The sequence below is a fragment of the Triticum urartu genome, chromosome 6A, assembly GCF_056163025.1.
Source record: "Triticum urartu cultivar PI428250 chromosome 6A, HENAU_Tu73, whole genome shotgun sequence".
NCBI lineage: Eukaryota > Viridiplantae > Streptophyta > Magnoliopsida > Poales > Poaceae > Triticum > Triticum urartu.
The window spans coordinates 331,733,311-331,739,688 of record NC_141878.1 but is presented as its reverse complement, the minus strand read 5'-3'; positions in this window follow the sequence as shown (position 1 = coordinate 331,739,688).

Here is a 6,378-nt window from a genome sequence, read left to right as displayed (position 1 = left end):
GCAGAAAGCATTGATTGATCACTAAATGCATTTTAACATTGCTGCTAATGAATGGGACCCAATGTAAGTGCTGACGTGACAACAAAACTTGACGTTGTTTGATCGGCCGGTAGGCTTCGACCACGGGTTTGAACGGGAGTACATCAACCGAGCTCCGTTCGACATCCCAGCGGCCAACAGCCACCAAGCTCACTATAATGTTGCACTTAAGCTCCGTCTCATCAAGGTGAAGCTCTTCATTGAAGGAATCAGAGGGCAAAACCCCCAAACGCCAGCGCTCAAATTTTCTTCCCCAACTCCTCCCAAACCTCACCCTAGCCCCAGGTAAAAAGAGGAGTTGGGGCTCGCAAAGGCGTTGAATCAACCGCGACAACGGCAAAATCGAAGTTGGGGAAGAAAATTGGGTTGACGTTTGGGGATCCCCTTTCAATTCCTTCAATGGATAGCTTCACCTTGATGAGACGGCGCCTACGGGAAAGGTTGTAGGGAGCGGGTGGTCATTGGCCGCGGGGATGATGGGCAGAGCTCGGTCGATGCACTCACAGTGAAACAAGTGATCGAAGCCTACAAGCTAGTCAAACGACATCAAGTTTTGTTGTCATGTCAGCACTTATAGTGGGTCCCATCCACCGGAACAGTGTCAACATGCGTTTAGTTATTGTTTAGTGTTTTCTCCAAACTGTCAGTAAAAAACCAAAAAATGGAAAGAAAAAAAGGTGGTGACTTTTTTACTTAGGGTCCTCAATTGTGCTGATTTTTTACAATTTACTTGTTTATTTCTGCATGCATGGATCAAGACTACCTGACGTGCACCTTCTCACATCGTTTTTCACAAATGAAGTGTTCGCTCCCTTGTTTGGGTTGTTTGTTTGTTGGGATGTTTGGAGTCATTTGTTCATTTTTCTCAGTGAGAACCAACGTTTATCAAACCAGAAGGAGCACTGACATATCTCCAATGTATCTATAATTTATGAAGTATTCATGCCATGTTTACAACAATTTTATATGAATGGAATTAACCCGAACTGGCGTTATTTTCAGTAGAACTACCGTGATGTTGTTTTTTGTATAGAAATAAAAGTTCTCAGATTAGGCTAAAAACTTACGGTGATTTTTTATGGACCAAAAGAGACCCCCGAAGCCTGGGAGGAGGACCAAATGATGTCCAGGGAAGCGACAAGCTCAAGGGGCGCAAGTCCCCCCCCCCTCAGGGCGCGCCTATCGAGCTTGTCGCTCCCTCGTGGGCCCCCTGGCATGAAACCGACGTAAAAAATTCCTATAAATATAGAAAAACCCAAAAAGAAACCTAGAACTTCCGCTCCGCCGCCGCAAACCTCTGTTCCGAAGTGATCTCATCCGGATATCTGTTCCAGCACCTTGCAGGAGGGGGAAATCATCACCGTAGGCCATCTTCATCATCCTGATGGTCTCCTTGTCCAGGAGGGAGTAGTTCACCCTCAGGGCTGAGGGTATATACTAGTAGCCATGTGTTTGATCTCTCTCTCTCATATTCTTGATTTGGCACGATCTTGATGTACCGCGAGCTTTGTTAATATAGTTGGGTCATATGGCGTTCTTCCCTCTCTATCTCTTGTTGTGATGAATTGAGTCTTGCTCTCTGGGGTTTCGTTATGTTGGATTGAATATTGGATCTGAGATCACTTAATGTATGTCTTGCATGTGGATACCCGCGGTGACAATGGGGTGTTCTATTGAGTTACTTGATGTATGTTTTGGTAATCAACTTGCGGGTTTCCATGGAGACATTGCGGTGATCTAGGCATAGGGATTGATACACATTTTTGTCCTACGTTCTCCGATAGAAACTTTGGACGATTCTTCGTCCCATGTTCAGCGATTCTTATATGATTCAATTATATTAGCATTGTTGAGAGATTGCACTAGTGAAAGTATGAACCATATTCCTTGTTTCTAAGCATTGCAATACCATTTGTGCTTCATTTTATCACTTGCTACTTTGCTGTTTTTATTATTTCAGATTACAAAAACCCATATCTATTATCCATACTACACTTGTATCACCATCTCTTCGTTGAACCAGTGCACCTATACAATTTACCATTGTATTGGGTGTGTTGGGGACACAAGAGATTTCTTGTATTTAATTGCAGGGTTATTTGAGAGAGACCATCTTCATCCTACATCTCCCACAGATTGATAAACCTTAGGCTATCCACTTGAGGAAAATTTGTGACTGTTCTACAAAACTCTGCTCTTGGAGGCCAAACGCGAGTCTACAAGAATAAGTTGTGTAGTAGACATCATGCTCTTTTCAAGCACCGTAGCCGGGGAGGTGAGTGCTTGAAGGTATATCTTTAGATCTTGCAACTAAATCTTTTAGTTTCTTGTTTTATCACTAGTTTGGTTGATAAAAGAAAACTACAAAAAATGGAATTGAGGTTGCCTCAAATGTTTTATCTTTATAATGTTTTTCTTGAAAACGATGGATCGGAAAATTGTGCCAAAGTGTTAGAAGAGGAATTCAATAAAATGTTTGGCATAGAATCTTTGAATGATAAGAATGATTGCAATGTTGTTAGTATGCTTTCTATGAATATCCATGATCCTAATGATATGCAAAGTCATAAGCTTGGGGATGCTATATTTTATGAAGATGATATTTTTAGTCCCCCAAGTTCTGATGAGCAACTTTATTATGATGATAACATGCCTCCTATTTATGATGATTACAATGATGAAAGTGGGTTTTAAAGAGTGTCAAATATAGGTAGTAATGATCCCACTATTTTGGAGGGTGTTGAATCTTATTGGAATAATGATAAAAGTGGATTTTGGGAGGTCATGACTTTATGTAATGAAGATTCCACTATTTTGGAAGAGGTTTCAATTGATTATGAGAACGAAGTTGTTGTCTATGATGATTATGGTGATGGCATGAATGCTATAAAGAGTAATGATAACCATGAAAGTTGTCATCATGAATTTAATGTTCAATTGTATTATGTCAATCAAGTATCTCATGATAGTTATTTTGTTGAGTTTCCTCCAACTATTATTGATGAGAAAAAAAAAATTTATGTGGAGAGTAATAATTTTTTTATGCATGTGGATCATGAAAATAATGCTTTATGTGATAGCTATATTGTTGAATTCATTCATGATGCTACTAAAAATTATTATGAGAGAGGAATGAATGCTTTTACATATCTCAATAATACCAAGTTTCCTCTCTATGTGTTGAAATTTTTGAAGTCATGCTCGTTTTGCCTCGCTATGCTAGTTGATTCTTACTCCCATAAATTGTTTGCTCACAAAATCCCTATGCATAGGAAGTGGTTTAGGCTTAAATGTGCTTGCCATTGATTCATGATGCTCTCCTGCATGTTTCAATTACTATTCTTATGTGAGCATCATTAAAATCAGTATGCCTAGCTAAAAGGCATTAAAGAAGAGCGCTTGTTGGGAGACAACCCAATACTTATACCTATTGTTTTTGTGTGTTCACATGATTAAGCTACTGTAGTAATCATGTTTTATAGCTTTTGTTTCAAGAAAGTTCCATGTAAAGCCTTTGGGATAGTGTGGATGATAGTTGACTTCATTCTGTGCAAAAACAGAAACTTTTGCATCCAGTGCTGGAATTTCTATAATTCACTGGGATGTGATAAAATTCTGAAATTTTTACACATGATTGATATACAAATTTTCTATGTTGTCCTAATTTTTCATAATTTGTGGAGTTACATAAGTATGGTGTTTGTTCAGATCATTACAGATTGTTCTGTTATTAATGCATAGTTTGCTTGTTTTATAGTTTCTATTGTTTATATTAGTCAATATAAATTGTGGAAATGATAGAGTATAGTAATAATTATGTGAGAAAAATTATGAATCTTGTCTTGATAATACCAAAGTGAATGATTTTCTCACGAAGTTTCGTTAAGTTTTGTGTGATTGAAGTTTTCAAGTTTGGGTGAGATATAGATATGAGGAGAATAAGGAGTGGCAAGACCCGATGCTTGGGGATTCCCAAAGCACTCCAAGGTAATATCTAAGAAAGACCCAAGCGTCCAAGCTTGGGGATGCCCCGAAAGGCATCCCCTCTTTCGTCTTCAACATTATCGGCAACCTCACTTGGAGCTATATTTTTATTCGTCACATGATATGTGTTTTGTTTGGAGCATCATTTTCTTTTATTGAGATTTGCTTGCTATTATTTAGAATAATTTTTGTATCCTTTATTTCAATAAAAGTGTCAGGTATAGCCTTTACCATGCTTGGTTTGCATGTTCATGAGTTGCTGTTTCAAAATAGGAAGTTTTCTATTATTGTCTGAATTCTTCTGGAAAGTCAGAATATGATAAAATCTTGACATTTTTACACAGTAAGGTATGATAAATTTTCTATAGTGTGGTAATTTTTCAGAATTTTTGGAGTTAAATAAATATGAATAATTCTTCATCTTGTCCTGTTTAGACAGATTGTTGTTATGTTTGCATATGTTTGCTTGTTTAAAGATTCTATTTGAGGATATGAGTACTAAATATGAAGAGGCATTTAGTATGCAATGTTTAATAATAATTTTATTGTTTTTTATAGTATAGAATGATAAGGTTTTGCATTAATTTATACTAACTTATCTCATGAGTTCTTTTGAGTTTTGTGTGGATGAAGTTTCTTAGATTTAGGAGAAGCCGTGATATGAGATGAATTAAGGAGACACAAGAGCTCAAGCTTGGGGATGCCCAAGGTATCCCAAGATAATATTCCAAGAAGTCTCAAGCATCTAAGCTTGGGGATGCCCGGTAGTGTAGGACCGAAAGTAGGTCTAGAGGGGGGTGATTAGACTACTTGACCAAATAAAAATCTAACCTTTTGCCAATTTTAGTTGTGGGTAGATTTTAGCAATTAGCACAAGTCAAGTAATCAACCTACACATGCAATTCTGAGAGTGTAGCAGCGGAAAATAAAACATTGCATATGAAGGTAAAGGGAAGGGTTTGGAGAGTGCAAACGCAATGATGACGCGTGGATTTTTGGCGTGGTTTCGATAGGTGGTGCTATCGTACATCCACGTTAATGGAGACTTCAACCCACAAAGGGTAACATTTGTGCGAGTCCACGGAGGGCTCCACCCACGAAGGGTCCACGAAGAAGCAACCTTGTCTATCCCACCATGGCCATCGCCCACAAAGGACTTGCCTCACTCGGGTAGATCTTCACGAAGTAGGCGATCTCCTTGCCCTTACAAACTTCTTGGTTCAACTCCACAATCTTGTTGGAGGCTCCTGAGCGACACCTAACCAATCTAGGACACCACTCTCCAAAAGGTAATAGATGTTGTGTTGATGATGAACTCCTTGCTCTTGTGCTTCAAATGATAGTCTCCCCAACAATCAACTCTCTCTCTCTCTCAGATTTGGACATGGTGGAAAGATGATTTGAGTGGAAAGCAACTTGGGGAAGGCTAGAAATCAAGAATCTTGTGGTAGGATTGGAATAGTTTGATCTCCACACATGACTAAGTGGTTCTCTCTCAGAAAATGTATACTAGAAGTGTAGACACGTTCTGATGTCTCTCTCTCACATGGAGAAGGGGGTGGAGTGGTATATATAGCCTCCACATAAAATCCAACCGTTACACACATTTGACCCAACTCGATCAGACCAAATAGAAGAACTCAGTGAGACTGATTTAGTTCAAAATGTGAACGTTAGGAATCTCGGTGGGACCGACTAAACAACTCGGTACAACTGATGTGGTAGGGCTTAGGGCAAACATCAACTTGGTGGCACCGATTGCATCAACTAGTGAGATCGAAGTGAAGTAATAAGGCAACAAAGAAGATGTCAAGCCAACTCGGTGTGACCGGTCGCAATTTCGGTGAGACCGAAATAATTACAACAGGCAACAGAGACTTGGCAAGGCCATCTTGGTGAGACCGAGATCAGTATTGGTGTGACCGAACTGTTAGGGTTTCTGGCAGTGGCTATGTCAAATGAACTCGGTGGCGCCGGATAGGAAATATCGGTGGGGCCAAGTTTGACTTTGGGTTTTGGACATATTTGGAATGAGAAAGTGGTTGAGGGCTTTGGAGCAATATCACTAAGCATTTTGAGCAAGCAAGCCATTAAGCAACACCTCATCCCCTTCTTATAATATTGGCTTTCCTATGGACTCAATGTGATCTTCAATCACTAAAATATAAATGAAGAGTCTTGAGCTTTTGCCAATATGTGTCCTTAGCATTTTGAGGGGTCCACATCTCTAGTCCATGCCATGCCATTCATTGAACTCTCTGAAATATTAAACTTGAATGGATGTTAGTTCAATGAGCTATATGTTGTTATGAATTACCAAAACCACCCGGGGATTAGTTGCATTTTCTATCTCCC